Genomic DNA, 13648 nt, shown 5'->3' on the forward strand with positions numbered 1-13648 from the left:
AAGAAATCAGTGAGATTCAGTTACCCAAAACTCATGAGCCAAAATTCAACTGGATTATTTGGTGCATATTTTGTATCAGACCACTGATAAATAAACTTCTGCCCCATCCTTGGCATTTCAAAAGAAATTAAGAGGGAAATTTCCTGACTTTTCTTTAACTAAGACTTTTAAACATTAGTGTCCTGTGTTTGTTTTTATTGTGTTTTGCTTTGCTTTTGTTTTCACTTTACATAAATATTGTCTTTGTTTTAGTTTTTAAATCAAGACTACCTGATTAACAGGAAGGCGTTTAAAAACTGTTCTTAATGCCAGTTTCATGCTATCTTATCTCTATATTATGCAAAACTATGACCAAGCTAGACTAGGAAAAAACTAATTATGTATAGGTAATTTTTGATCCTGCCTTTGCCTGATAAGTTCTGGAAACTTCTTAGTATAGATTAAGAGTATTTTTTACTTAGACAATAAATAAGCCACCACAATTCACAGTACCAGCTTGAAGATGTGATTTGTTATTTAGCATAAGTTGAATTAAGATCAAATAAGCTTCTGCCCTGCTGATGCCTCTGATGTGACTAATTTAGGAATGCAGATAAGTGCACTCAGTCTCAGATTGTGGGAGGGCTCGGTAAGTTGATTGTTCAATATGATTCTTTGTATTTTTGAGTCTGAATGCCAAATTACTGACAAATTCTTTATATTTAAGATTCATTTTATTCTCACCTGTCCAAACTCTCCTGAAAGTTGCTTGACTTCTCTTCAATCCAAACACTTAAACCAACAATTGAAAGATAGGTGTTGGCATGAGGACACTTTCATCTTTATGCTGGGCACTTAGTGGACCCTTCCAATCTGGCAAATTATGATTCAATTCTGGAAATTCTTCTTAGGGTATCTGGCAGAAGAAATTTTTCTTAAATGATTGATTTCATGATTTCCTCTACCCTCCTCTCTTTTCTTTCTTCTGTCCTTTTGGAAGGTCTGGTATTCCAATATTAAAACACCTCACCCTGGTTCTTGAATACTCCCTTGGTTTCATCCTATTTTTCATGTCCCTGTCTTTATACATTAATTTCCAAGTGCTATTCTGTTTTTCTGCACATACTCGTTTTCGCAGTAACTGGTTCCTGCGCTATCTATCTATATATATATACATATAGTCTTTCCTTATCACTTATTTGAAGAAGGATTTTATAATGAAAATGCTTTCTTCTCCCTGGATGCTCTCTGCCTCCTCCAAGCTGTGTGAGTTTACTTTGCTGTGTGTTCCTAGCAAGAGCTGCTGCTCATAGATACCAGGCTCTCTGGTCCTCCTGTCTAAGGCAGGGGCAAAAACGGGTGTGAAAGCAGATCTAGGAGAGGGGAAGAGGGCTGCAGGCCTAGCTAGGTCTCAGCTCTGTGAACTTCCCATCATCAGGGTTTGACATTCTGCCTTCAGAGTGGATTGGAACAAATTAGGAACCCAGGATCTGTTTTTGATGGATTCATTTCTCAAGTCTAGAACCAGATGGTTTAGGCACTTAATTGGGAAGAAAAAGAGAAGGAAGGAGGGAAGAAAGAAGGGGGAGAAAAAAGGAAGGAAGGGAGGAAGGAAGGAAGGATGGAAGGATGGAAGGAAGGGAGGGCAAGGATTCAAGAGTCCACTGGGGGCTCTGAGCCATGGTTATAGTCGTTGACTTGACTTCTGGAGGGTGCTCTGCTGGGCTGTCTTATCTGTCACTTAAGCAACTTCATGCCTTTGCTTTTGGCTTGAGGGAAAGGTGACCAGATGCCCAAAGAAAACTCTTCCAACCCTTTGCCTGGGTGTTGACACTTGTTTTTTATTGATTCAACAACAAAATGAACGACAAAGCGTGTTTTAACACGAAGTGTTTAAACTTTTATTTAGTCCCTTTCTTTTTTTCAATTTGGCACCACATCCTGAACAACACGTGCTATGTCAGTGCAGAGTTGCTCTATTTTGCCTTTCAGAGAAGAATTGCCTTTCTTTGTGCTGGTGGTAAGGAGGCTGATGATCGATCCTGGGCCCATCTTCTCAACAAGCCTTTGAATTTTCACATTTCCCACAGCACACTTTTCTCACACACTCCAGTGTCTCTTCCTAAAGAGCCATGGGTCCTGGGAATTAGGCGACTCCATGGAACTAGGTCCCTCTATGGAATCAGGCTTCTTCAGGGAACTAGGCTCCTTCAGGGAACTAGGCCCCTTCAGGGAACTAGGCCCCTCCATGGAATTAAGCCCCTCCATGGAATTAGGTCCATGGCATTAGGCCCTTCCATGAAACTAGATCCTCCATGGAATTAGGATCTCCATGGAAGTAAGTTCCTCCATGGAATTAGGCCCCTCCACAGAACTAGGTCCTCCATGGAACTAGGCCCCTCTATGGAATTAGGCCTTGATATGGTTTGGCTGTGTCCCCACCCAAATCTCATCTTGAATTCCCACATGTGGGAGGGACACATTGGGATGTAATTGAATCATGGGGGTGGGTCTTTCCTGTGCTGTTCTTGTGATAGTGAATAAGTCTCAGGAGATCTGATGATTATATAAGGGGGAGTTTCCCTGCACAAGCTCTCTTCTTTTGTCTGCCGCCATGTGAGACATGCCTTTCACCTTCCGCCATGACTGTGAGTCTCCCCAGTGACGTGGAACTGTAAGTCCGTTAAAACTCTTTCTTTTGTAAATTGGCCAGTCTTTGGTGTGTCTTTATAATCAGTGTGAAAACGGACTAATACAGTAAATTGGTACCAGTATTCTGGAACATTGCTGAAAAGATACCCAAAAACGTGGAAGTGACTGTGGAACTGGGTAACAGGCAGAGGTTGGAACAGTTTGGAGGGCTCAGAAGAAGATTGAAAAAATGTGGGAAAGTTTGGAACTTTCTAGAGACTTGTTGAATGACTTTGACCAAAATGCTGATAATGATACGGACAATGAAATGCAGGCTGAGGTGGTCTCAGATGGAGATGAGCAACTTGTTAGGAAATGGAGTAAAGGTGACTCTTGTTATGTTTTACCAAAGAGACTGGCAGCATTTTTCCCCCACCCTCCATGGAACTAGGCCCCTCTATGGAAATGGGCCCACCCATGGAATTAGGCCCCTCTATGGAATTGGGCCCCTCCATGGAATTAGGTCCCTCCATGGAATTAGGCCCCTCCATGGAACTGGGCTCCTCTGGGGAACTAGGCCCCTCTATGGAACTAAGCCCCTCTATGGAACTAGACTCCTTTATGGAATTAGTCCCCTTCATGCCTTCCCCCACGGCCAGCTCAGGATTCCATCTTCTCAGACCCACTGAGTTGGTTATAATTCACAAATCTGCTTTTCAGCTTGCATAAAACATTGTTGCTGTTGTTTCTTCTCCATTCTTGCTGTCCTTGTTGGTTTCTGTCTCTTCACATGCTCTCTGAGGGGATCAGAGAAACACACATTATATTCAGCATGAGGCCCATAACCAGATGTCTCCTGCCTCCCCTACTTCAGGATGAGACCCTTCTCCCATGCTCAGCCAGGCAGATAGGAGTCATCCTGGTTTTCTTCTTTGTTCTCATCCCCACAGCTAATCTCACCCCAGGTCTCACCTTCTTGTTGGGACCCTCATGTCCCTCACGTCCCTCACCTCCACTCAGCTCTAGGGCCAGGCCCTGCCACTACTTATTAGATCATTGCTCTGTCTTCCTTTCTTCATTCTAGTCCTCTCGGATCCATCTTCCTAAAATACCAGTGGAATCACATCACACTCCTGTTTAACCCCCAATGACTCCATGTGGCCCTAAGGATGGAGAGCATGTGTGTGGTTTAGTCCCGAGGACATATGAGGCTTAGCAAAGACAAATCTTGTTTCAGTTAATACAAAGCCAAGTGGGAATTCAACCTTGAAACATGCTATGTTTTGTCAACTGTTCTACAGAGTCAGTGGGGAGCAAATAAATTACAGAAAGAGCAGAGAAAGGGAAAAAAGATGCAGAAGAATCTTCCTGGCCTGCTGACAAACCTAAATCTGACCCTGACCCCTGGCAGATCATCTAGGTGAAGATACAGTATCTCTGTCTGTTTCCAACCCAAGTAGGACAGTGTAGTGATCCTGTCATTTACAGAACCTTCTCTGTCCCCAAAGCAACCCTTCTGCCTGTGGAACTCATCTACAGGCTGCTCTCTATGCAATAAAGTTTCAGAAACTTACAGACTTCAGTAGTTGTATTTCAGTTTAGACAAGTAAGGCATGTGAAAGGAAGAGGAGCTGGAAGGAAGGATGGAAAAGCAAACCTTTGTGAATCATTTATAATAAGACCTGAGAGCCCTTGTTTGCTTTCACAGTTGAGTGGTCCTTTCTGGAATACCAAGGACACTGTGATGGAGCATCTCCTTTGTGGAAGGGGAGGTGTCTCCCACATCAGGGAGTGTGCTCCTCCTTCTTCCTCCTCACCTCACCTGGGCTAGGAATGGGAGAGAAGCGAGTCAGCCTCCATGCAGGTTCAAGCACAGCATTCTCCAGAAAATGCTCTCAACGATGATCCCGTCACCCACGCCTCAGTGCATGAGTCCTGGTGCAGTCCTAGCTGAGCTCCCTGGTCCCTTTGTGAAGCTTTTCAAGACCTCTGTAGTCCAGAGTCACCACTTCTTAAAACCACAGCATTACTGCTGCTGTGAGTGGGTAAAAAGTTTAACATCTTCCTGGGAAAGGATGGCACAGAGGTGGTGGAGCTTTTTACCAATTCCTATGATGGAAAAACTCCCAGGCTGACTTTGTGCTGCCGATGGTTTCATAACCATATCAGAAAATTAAGGACAAATTTGTCTATCAGCCCTCTTCACTGCAGATCGAGATTGTATATGTATATATGGATGTATATATGGAGACATGTATTTTAAGGAATTTGGTTTGTTGTCAGTGGAAGGTATCCAAGTTACCAGCAGTAAATCCATACAGGTTTGCAGCAACCTCAATTCTTGCCTCCTCAGAAGAAAGAATTCAACTGAGGGGCATAAGGCAGACAAAGAGACTGAGGCAAGTTTCAGAGCAGGAGTGGAAGTTTGTTTAAAACAGCTTTAGAACAGGAGAGAAAGGAATATACAGTTGGAAGAGTCTCAAGTGGGTACTGAGGTCAAGTGCTATGTTTAACCTTGATCCTGGGACTTTCTAGGCTGGCCCCTTCCCATGATTCTTCTCTTAGGGTGGGCTGCTCACGTGCACACTGCTCCCCTTACCCTTGGGAGGTGAGCACATGCAGTGTGTTTAGTAAGTTTTACTTGTGCCTATCTGAGGCTTTCTTCCCTTCTCCAGTGCCCCTGGAAGGTCACACTCCATCATTTTGTCTTTTAATGTGTCTCCCTGGCATCTGCATTCAATTATCTCGTTAGTGTAACAGGTGTGGACCATCAGGAGATGGCCTCTCCCTGCCAGCTGACTGCAAATTTATCACTTTAGAGAGGCAACGTGGTAATTGTCGAGCCATCACCTGACATTCCTATTGGGTTGGGGAAGAGCCCTCCCCTGCCCCGCTTATGCCTGTCTCACTACCTTCAATAGCTCAGGCGATTGTTGGGTCATGGAAACTGGCAAGTCTGAAATCCAGAGTTGGCCAAGAAGCTGGACCTTCTGGTACGAGCTGATGTTGCAGTCCTGAGTAAATCATCTGCAGGTTGGGCCAGCAGGCAGTCTTTCTCTGCCACAGTCTAGAGGCAGAATCTCTTCTTCCCCAGGGGGACCCTGGCCTTTTCTCTCTAGGTCCTTGCTGTATAAGGTCCACCCATACTGTGGAGAGTCATCTGCTTTCCTTAAATTCAACTGATTTCATTGTTAATCTCACCTAAAAAACATCTTCACAGAAATATCTAGCCAGTGTTTGCCCAAGCAGCTGGGCCAGAGTGACACAGAAAAATCACTCAACCATCAAAATCACTAAAATGTCAACAATTGCCTGGAGGCTTATAGCAACAAGAGGAGTAGGCATCTGTGTAAGCCAAAAATAGAATTCTAAGAACCCCCAACCAGCTGAATAGACTTCTTCTCTTGGCCAAGGGCATTTGAAAATAAACTGAAACACCAATTCAGGCCATGATGGCAATGGGTGGACAGAAATGTCTCACTATACTCTCCTTCCTTTGGAACTTGGGCACAGCCGATCAGCATTAACATTAAAACAGAGATCTTAAGACTGACAAAGCAGATTCTTTGTAGCAACAAAATACCAACATGATAGCAGGACCTGAAATAAAATTATTTTTTCCAAAAATATATTGCTTTGACATATTTTAAAATGGCCCTGAAAAGCTGTCTCTTTAAGTCTAAGAAACATTTACAATCTACTTTCTCTGAAGCCCACTACCTGGAGGCTTCATCTGCATAATAAGAACCTTGGTCTCCACAACCCCTTATCTTAACCAGACACTCCCTTCCATTGATTCCAGGGCTTTAGATAGACTCTTAGCCAATTGCCAATCAGAAAGTCTTTGAATCTGGAAGCCCCAGTTCTAGTTGTCCCCTAAAATGTATAAAATAAAGCTGTAGCCCAACCACGTTCTCAGGATCTCCTGAGGGCTGTGTCATGGGCCATGGTCACTCATATTTGGCTCAGAATAAATCTCTTCACATATTTCACAGTTTGACTCTTTCCATTGGCAATAATTAGTGCCCAACATGGGGCCTCAGAGAAGACTCAGGACCCCTGAAGGAGTTGCCTGAAACCAGAGCTATGGTGCATGTTAAAAGCTCCTGCCAACCTCCCCAGTTTCAGCTTCTCCTCGGGTGGAACTGTTGTCAAGTCCTCCTGAGTCCTAGACCTCCTGTTTTGGTTGATGGTCCTTGGTTTATTCTGAGCCTTTGTTTTTCTACTAGGAAGTTGCTTAGGATCCTAATTTTGGTTTGCAGGTGCATTCTAAAGGGTGTTCTCCATTGCCTTTTCTCCCAAATTAATCTCTATTGGCTTATCTGTGTATTTGCATGAGGAAGTGAACGGTCATTTTCATACATAAAAGAGACTGAGCTCCTCAGCTTCAAAGAGAAAGGGCATTTTACTCCTCGAGCTGAAAGGCACCCCTGGGTGACTGGGGCTGAGTGGAAATGTCTGGGGGGATGACCCCCCTGATGACATGCAACAACCCTACAGGAAATCCCCCAACAAAACTAGTTTTAAAAGACTTATCTAGGAAATGCATATAAGAGCTGATCACTCAGTTTTGAGCCCTCTCTGAGGCAATAGCCCTCCAGAAAGAGAAACTGAGACACGTAAGAGGGCAGAAACGACTCAGTGGTGAAACACTGTGGCGTCCCACTGACAAGCAGCACACATCAATCCACCACACTAAACCCTGGGTCACAGCACAGTTCCTCCTTTTACGAAAAGAAAAGGTGGGAAACAAATCATCTAAAAATGAGGAAAGACAAGAGAAACGACCCCTTTAGGCACCCTGTTTGTTCTATGGAGGCTCTATTTGCAAGTGTTTTTGCCAGTGAAAGAGTTCAAGGGCATGCCAGGTTTTCTAGCACTCCCGCTGGTTACACATTAGGTCTGTTCTTGTTCACATTTAAAACTGATGGGAAATCACATAAAGGAAAATTCAGAGCACAAAGGCTGACCTTCCACTATAAAGTTCCTAAGTTCTCTATTTTCATTTCTGTGTGCTTTAAGTCTACTATTACTTCTCTACTGGTGTTGAGATAAAAACCACTCTTTAAGATCCAACTTTTTAAGAATTTTCTTGTGAACCAGTGAGGTCGTATTGATAACCTCTCAGCCGAAGTTTGGAAGCAAAAGCTACAGAATCTTTGTATGGGTGTTTGATGTGTTGCAGACACAAGGCACCAAGTTGACCTAAGTGAAGGAGTACCCATAAATTAAGTAAACAATCCCAGTTGTTTTTCAAGTTCACATGACTTAAGTAAAACCTTTAATAAATAAGCTGGCTTTAGAATTTTTAGTAGAATAATACTAGAAATTTTTAAAGAATTATCAGCATAATTTTTTGTTTGGTTTTATTGATCAAGCAGTTTCATATTTATCTCAGTCAGATATTATAAGGTATCCAAAGTTTGGCAGAAGGATTCCAAAACTATAAACCTCGCCAAAACCAGAATGATCTCTGCGTAAATTTGATAAATAAGACATGCAACATTGTTAGCTTAATGAAAACAGCTAAATCCTGAGTGCTTGATAAAATATTCTTATATTTAACGTTAAGAATCTTAGGTAAACACCTGAAATTCACAGCCTATAAAAATTATTAGCAGAGAAATTACTTTAAATGATGACTATCACAGTTTTTATAAATAATCTAGGTAAACTATTTAAAAAATGAAAATAAATTAATTAGGTAAATGCTTAGGAATAAATACTTATAAATAAGCTGGAAATATAATTTAGAATCTAAAGATATTAAATTTCAGATATTCATTAAATGTCTGGATAATTTCCAATTTAAAAATTATAGAAAAAAATTTTCTAAAAAATGAAGTTTTGTCTGATTCAAAAGTTATTTAAAGATTATTTATGAATCAAGGTAAAAGGAATCAGGAATAAGAGCTGTAAAGAAAGTTATAGAAATAAAGAGGTATTTTTGGTTAGAAAAATTAAAATAAAAATAATTTTGTATGAGAAAGAATTTTGTATCATAAATTTTTGCCCTAAAATAAAATGACTTGTTTAAGAAAGAGGGATGTTTAGAACAAACCAGAAAATCCAAGCCTTTCAGGAATGATCTGTGTAAGTCTTACTAAGGTTCATATAGAAAAAATTATAAAAAATAATATGTGATTAAGTTGGCTGTAAAAAGGAAATTACAATACTCTTTCTAGAAATGAACTTTGATATTAAAAATACATAAATACAGGCCAGGAGCACTGGCTAACACCTGTAATCCCAGCACTTTGGGAGGCCGAGGTGAGTGGATCACCTGAGATCAGGAGTTCAAGATCAGCTTGGCTAACATGGTGAAACCCCGACTCTACTAAAAATACAAAAATTAGTCAGGCGTGGTGGTGCATGTCTGTAAACCCAGCTACTCGGGAAGCTAAGGCAGGATAATCCTCTGGGAGGCAGAGGTTGCAGTGTGCCGAGATTGCGCCATTGCACTCCAGCCTGGGCAACAGGCTGAGACTGCCTCAAAAACAAACAACAACAAAAAAAATCATGTGAATACAAAACTAATTAATTAGTTAGAACAAGAATTTCTTTAAATATTGATTGATGTAATGAAATTGCAAGCTTTTAATTTTTAAATTCTGTAATTTTTTTTGAAATTCTTCAAGTTCAACTTCTGCCATGCCCTGCTGCTTCAGCTCTGTCTTTTGAGAAGGCCTGGGGTGGCAACTCTCTCTTTCAACATTTGTTGGCTCCTGTAACATTGTTTATTAATAGTCTAAAGTAAGGGAGATAATTTTTGAAAACAGGAAAATGAAAAATCTTACAAGATCTGCCTCTGTTTGTCAGTTACTTCTGTATGTTTATATGTGTCATGTGCAAGTGGCATTTCATTGCCAAACTATATGAAAGAGCTCTAATCAAATGGCGTAAAGAAAAGTCACCACTTAGATGAATAGCAGCTACTTCAGGTGTGTTTTAATTCACATGACTTTAGTAATCTTTGGTAAGATTAATTTGGTAAATTTAATCTCACAATTCTCTCCAGTAATTTAACATCTTGAAGTGATGTTATGTTAAATTAAATAATCCCAGGTTTTTCACTGGGAGTTTGGGTTACTAAGAGTTAGAATAGTAGGACAGTAAGGTGTGTTGTTGATGAGGTTTATAAAAACATGAAGTTGTGGTTTTGCTACAGAAAATGTAATTTTTCCAGTTTAGAGGCTATTTAAGGGTCAGTTTAAAGTAAAGGAAATGTTATATAGATAAAACTATATAGATAAAGAGAAAAGATACAAGGGTGGGGAATGAGAAACCTTTTACACTTGGGTGTCCATGTAGTCAACCACCCTATGCAGCTGAGCTGGGCTGCACTCAGTTACGAAAGGCGAAAGTTACCAGGGGAATTTACAGATGGGTCACACTCCCAGGAAGTCGGTTCACTGAATGCATGAAAAATGCAAACTAATAAAAAAAAAAAGCAAAACATTTGATTCCTTGGTCATTGTTATCTCTAATAGCTGAAATGAAAATGAAAGAGAGTGCTGGATTGAGCCTTGAGGCTGGTCCAAGCTCAGATGTGGGTCTGTTTCAGCTCAGGCCACTAAGCTCAAAGCTACCCACAAAAAGAAAAATTAAACCAGGGCAACACAAAGTACTTCCGAGTCCTGTAATTACCAAAAAGATAGTCAATGTAGGGGAAGGGAAAACTAACTAACTATTAAGAGCAGAGGGTATAATATAAAGAAATTGTTCCACCTTATAGATTGGTGTCATCAGATTCCTGAGAAATCTTTACTAAAATGAATTGTAAAAATAACTACTTTGGCCAGGCGCGGTGGCTCACGCTTGTAATCCCAGCACTTTGGGAGGCCGAGGCGGGCGGATCACGAGGTCAGGAGATTGAGACCATGGTGAAACCCCGTCTCTACTAAAAATACAAAAAAATTAGCCAGGCGTGGTGGCGGGCGCCTGTAGTCCCAGCTACTCGGAGAGGCTGAGGCAGGAGAACGGTGTGAACCCAGGAGGCGGAGCTTGCAGTGAGCCGAGATCGCGCCACTGCACTCCAGCCTGGGCGACAGAGCGAGACTCCGTCTCAAAAAAAAAAAAAAAAAAAAACTACTTTAAGAACAGTATCTTCTGTTTTAAATGCTACAGAATGAAAGAGCATGTTTGTGCTGATGAAGAACTCACACCTCGCTATTAAACATTTGCTGATGAATATATGTGATCCAAACTCAGAGGAGGCTATTCCTGAGGGAATGCCCAGCCTGGTCTTATTGTCGACATGTGTGAGATGAACACAGGTATGAGAGATGGTCACTCTCCACCAGAACTGTCCTCACGCGTGCTGCAGTGCAGAGAAGGTACACATGACGGTTGGCCTCAGAGTGGTGGGTGGGCCGGCCTTTTGGACCCCAGAGCAACAGCTGGTGCAGCTCAGCTCCTGTGCCCCATGGGCGCAGCTGCCAGCCACCCTTCCTGGGCTATGTTTTTTTTTTTTTTTTTTAAGTAGAAACCCCAGCATTCAAGCATGCATAAAAAAATTGTCTAATACTGAAATACTAGAAACTAATTCAAAAACATTTAAACTCTGCCTGCACCAACAGCAGACATTCACTTGCTATGTAAACTTGGGTCAGTTTTCTTTTCTTTTCTTTTCTTTTCTTTTTTTTTCACATGGAGTCTCGCTCTGTTGCCCAGGCTGGAGTACAGTGGCATGACCTTGGCTCACTGCAACCTCCGCCTCCTGGGTGATTCTCCTGCCTCAGCCTCCTGAGTAGCTGGGACTACAGGGGCATGCAACCATGCCCAACTAATTTTTTGTATTTTTAGTAGAGATGGGGGTTTCACCATGTTAGCCAGGATGGTCTCAATCTCCTGACCTTGTAATCCACCTGCCTTGGCCTCCCAAAGTGCTGGGATTACAGGTGTGAGCCACTGTGCCTGGACAATTTGAGTCAGTTTTCTAATCTCTACTAGTCTTAGATTCCTCATTTATAAAATTAAAATAATAATGTAAAATATTGTGTGCACGCATAGAGTTACACCCAATAACTACAAAAATACTGATAGGCACAGGATGCAGAGAAATGCTAGGCAAAAAAGGATAGGGTCTCTGGCAATGGTCCCACCTTCCAGCCTGGAACTGCTGCCTAAAGAGAGAACTTTACATCTCTGTTTTCCCCACTCAAATGGTGCCTTTTTAAAAACCATCCATGGCCTGCCTCTACCCCACATCCTGTACCCACAAAAACTCCTGACCTGACTGGCAGAGGCCAGAGAGAAGGAGAGAAGAGAAAAAGCAGCCAGACATTGAAGAGCAGCAGCTTGACTTTTGAGGGATGGCTTGACAGCAGGACTTCAGAGAAGAGTCCACCTGGAGATGGCCAGACTCCAGGGGAAGATCACCTTCCTGCCCCATCCCCCTTTCAGCTCCCCTTCCCACTGCAAGCCACTTTCATCAGCAATAAAATCCTCTGCATTCACCACCATTCGATTTGTTCGTGCAACCTCATTCCTCCTGGACATCAGACAAGGACTTGGGTGTGGGTGCAAAAGGCTGTCACACTGATCTTCTACTGAGCTGTTAACACTTAAGCCATCTGCAGACAGCAAAGGTAAAACAGCACACTGTAGCATATGCCCTTTTAGGCTTCAACGTTCGTGGGTACATACCCCTTTGATGTTACCACCAGCGTGCATGGAGTTTTGGTCCTGTCAGTGTCCAAAAGTGCTTGCTCCAGCTCTTGCACCTGCTCACCTGCACGCTTCCTCTCCCACAGGGGGTTGAGAGCTGTAGGCCAAGTAAATGAGGCACCCTGTCTCGAGGCCCATGAAGGGGTCAAGGAAAATTTTGCATTTCATCTGGGGGCTTTCCCAGGGTACATTGCAAGGGTGAGTAAATGCAGATTTGCCCTATCTGTCTCTTTCTGTCTTCAGACTTTCCTCTGAACTAAGCACTTGCAGGGGACAGGAAACAACTGTACCATCTCTCTGTTTCTTTCAGTTGAAAAGAATGTTGGCTGTGTTTCCTCTCATGAAAGTGGAGCCATTGCATGGGACTGGAATAAAGTTCTGGGGCAACTGAAGGCATCTGGCCAAGGCCCCTCCTTGGTGCTGCCAGAAGGCCACATGACTGAACTTGGTCCCCAACCACCTGTTAAGGTTCAGCCAAGACCCCCAGACTTTTCTGTGGTATCGTTCCTTCCTTCTTTCATGGTTTGAAATGGCTCCTATCTCTTTTTCTATAGTGCTAAGGGTTTTGCTGCAAACTGCTGACATGTTACTAAGTACAATGAGCGATTGGCCCAGCCATCAGGTAGCAATTCAGATCAACATGATTTCTGTCTGCTTTTAGAGGTTCCATCCCCCCTCCACCCCCACAGTTGCAGGTGCACAGCGGCTCCCCTCCTGGCTGGAGAGCTGGGGCATGTCTGCTGCATGTGTGTGTCGTGCCTAATGGCCAAGCGCGGTAAGAGTGGGAATGAGTTGTGCATGACACCCAGGCCCCAGGGCAGCCTTGGGGGCCAGAGACCCTGCATAGCCAGCTGGCCAGTGCTTCCTGCTCACCATCCCCTCCCGCCACACACCCATAGAGCATTTCCTCCCCTTGCCAAGGAATTCATCATCCCCTCCCGCCACACACCCATACAGCCTTTCTTCCCCTGGCCAAGGAGTTCAGCTTGGTCCAAACTGGGGGAGAAATACAGTGATTAAAGGAACCCATTTGCAGAGAGCAAGAGTTCCCCCCTCTTAAGCCTCTTTTTTCTTTCCTTTTCAATGTGAGAGGGTTCTTTTCCTACCTCAATACTCTGCTTGTAATAGGGAGGCAACAAAGGAGCTACCCCACTGGCTATTAACTGCAAGTTTGGCAAAACCCATGTGGGAATTAATCTAAATGGACCCCTGCAGCCCCTGAGACACGTTTTTGGCCCAAATTTGATTCCAAACTTCGAGTTGAAGCCCTAGAAGGAAAACCAGATCTGAGAAATTCAAGGCAAGGCAACAGGCACAGTATAAATGGGCAGGACTATTTCCTGATGATTAAGCCCCTGCTTCATGGGAG

General features: G+C 43.0%; 1 long non-coding RNA gene across 1 annotated transcript; it reads right to left on the reverse strand.

Annotated features, from left to right (window-relative positions):
- Positions 1–1856: 1856 nt before the first annotated feature.
- LOC134735917 (uncharacterized) lies at positions 1857–12389 on the reverse strand. The gene is made up of 2 exons (XR_010119522.1): positions 12259–12389; positions 1857–3407 (listed from the first exon to the last, which is right to left on the reverse strand). It is a non-coding gene; the product is annotated as an uncharacterized lncRNA (long non-coding RNA).
- Between the last annotated feature and the right edge of the window lie 1259 nt (positions 12390–13648).

This window comes from Symphalangus syndactylus, chromosome 2, assembly GCF_028878055.3.
Source record: "Symphalangus syndactylus isolate Jambi chromosome 2, NHGRI_mSymSyn1-v2.1_pri, whole genome shotgun sequence".
Taxonomy (NCBI): Eukaryota; Metazoa; Chordata; class Mammalia; order Primates; family Hylobatidae; genus Symphalangus; species Symphalangus syndactylus.